Below are 2,500 nucleotides of genomic sequence, written 5' to 3' on the forward strand. Positions count from 1 at the left end.
AGAGCCGGTCCTCGACTTTTGTGATACTTAGGGTTGCCGGGTAAGCTGAAGCTGCTGCTGCGCTCCATCCCAGCACACCGATTAGACTGCGGAACTCTCACGTTTTGAAAAATCTCGCAATGCTCATTTGCATATTTGGTGAAAGAGAAAAAACCCTTGACTAACCTTTGGGTCAAACTAGGTCACAGGTAATGCCATAAAGGGCAGTAACCTTTGGGTCAAACAAGGACACAGGTAATGACATAAAGGGCGGCAAATCAAATGAAATGAGTAAAGATGGTCAAATTAATTTTAAAAAAAACACAACATGCTCGCTAAAATGTGCATGCTACCCAAAATATAACTTTATGAGCATGTGGCACTTTACGTTTGCAAAAATGTATAATAATCAATTGGTAATAGTCAACCGCTAGGCAGCATGAGCCATAATGGCAACTTCAATGTGCACCCAAATGGTCCAATAATCTACACTATTGGCCCCACACAGTAAGGCATTAATGGCAGCGTGGAACACATACACTGCAGGATAAATCCCATCACAACCATCGCGTGGTTTGGCCTGGAGAGCAGTGGTCGAAGTGAGCAGGAACGGTCGGGAGCGGTGTTCCACTACTTTTATGTTTTACTGTTAACAGTTCCACTACTTTTTGCAGCCATTTTCACCAATGCGGAACTGTTCTTTAGAGGAAGTTAAAGCACTGCACTCCAATTTACTAATCAAAGGCAGTTACAGCTAAACTGAAATCTGTTTCAACTCAATTGGCTGTCAACCAGCGTGGCTTAAAACATGTGTTGCATGATGCTCCCTTCCTGCCTACTATGTCCCCAGCCGGGGGCACAGTCCCACTACATTTTTTGGTACACTTCTAGCACTGCTAGAGAGTAACTACAAGACCCCCAGCACCCCCATCAACAGATCTAAAGCCTACCATACACTTATCAAGCCACCAAGTGCCTGAGGGTTTGGAGACCTGTGCAGCAGAGTTGGGGAAGCAGGGCTCACTATTTTGCTTAGAGGGAGAGTCTCAGAAAAACGGGCAGGCAACCGCCAACCAAAAAGAATGTAAAGACTAGAAGAAGTAAGTGTGCTCATTTAGATAGAACACCGAAGGATCTGTTTAATCAGGAAAAGCTGTTGGGCACTGTGCTGTGAGCCAGTGTTAACATGACATTTTGGGTATCAGGTAATAATGTCCCCATACATAATGTCCCCATACATAATGTCCCCATATATAATGGCCCGATACATAATGTCCCCATACATAATGTCACCGGGAAAAGCCATCCCTCCCGCCCACGTTCCCACTGCCATCCCATGCACAGCCGCGGAGGTTCTTAGATAGCCACCACTGGGATAACTTTACAGCATGTAAACTGCCACCACACAGCCCTCAGAGACCAGCACATATCCGAAGAACGGTGTATGGGTCCAATACGAGTAATCATTTGTGTTTTTTCCTGATAGAAGTCTGACCCGTTCCATTCTTAACCACTTAAATGTGACACCCTTAGTTTTTGCACTGTGACCAAAGTTTCAACTTTAAATTGTGGTACCCATTGAAACTACTGAAGAAAGAATCGCATATCGCTTCGAGGCTCCGTGCGAGTCCACAAAACGAGTATCTTAGCTAAGTAAGAATTCTGTCCTCCAACCCGACAAACTCAATAGTGAACCCGCCTGCGATTGAGTTCCCGCTACATTTTATTTGCACTCCTAGATTGCTGGGCGATAGGTGTGAGGATGGCATGCAGTGACCTATTGTGGTGGATAGATGTCACACGTACAAAGGCTGTGTGCAGCCCTTACCCCTCTCCCTGTCCCTTCTCTCTCTCCCTGCACTTGCACGTTCTGAATGCTCACAAGGCCTAGTAGGGCCGCCCCTTTCCTGTTCGTCAGTTTGTTCTATTTGCCTTTTTTCCCATGTTCCCCCCCTTTGCCCTGTGGGCGCTTTGAAACACAATTTCTTGATGTATAAGCACCTTACAAATGCACAAGGAATAAAATAAATAAGAGATAATCCAACACGAATTGTCACTCATCAGGCGCGAGAGTCAGTTAGAAATCAGCTGCAAACTGAGCTGCTAAATGCTAACAGCAGCCACACCTAAATGATCCTCGTGCCAAATGACTGTGCCGAGTTGGCTGACCCGCCACTGTGGCAGTGCAGAAAGGGGTTCAGCAACCACAATGGTGTGCCAAAATAGCCCATGCCAAAAGGCTCACGCTGAAACATGGCGTACCGCGCAACTGACAGAGTAGGACATTTTGGCGTGACCTTTTTGGCGGACACAGGATCTTTCAGTTAAGGTACACTACAGCTCTGTTACTGAGCGCAGTGTATTCCTTATACCTCCTGTCACCGTAACCACTAGATTTATTAGTGTTTGGGATGGCTTTATATGTAAAGAAACACATGGCGCTGCTACGTCCCTGCTCCCGTTCGATCGTGGCCAACAGGCCACGCCACAAGACCAAATGCGGCCAACACGCTGAACCAAA

Source organism: Ambystoma mexicanum, chromosome 13 (genome assembly GCF_040938575.1).
Source record: "Ambystoma mexicanum isolate Mex_15411 chromosome 13, UKY_AmexF1_1, whole genome shotgun sequence".
In the NCBI taxonomy this organism is placed as follows: Eukaryota; Metazoa; Chordata; class Amphibia; order Caudata; family Ambystomatidae; genus Ambystoma; species Ambystoma mexicanum.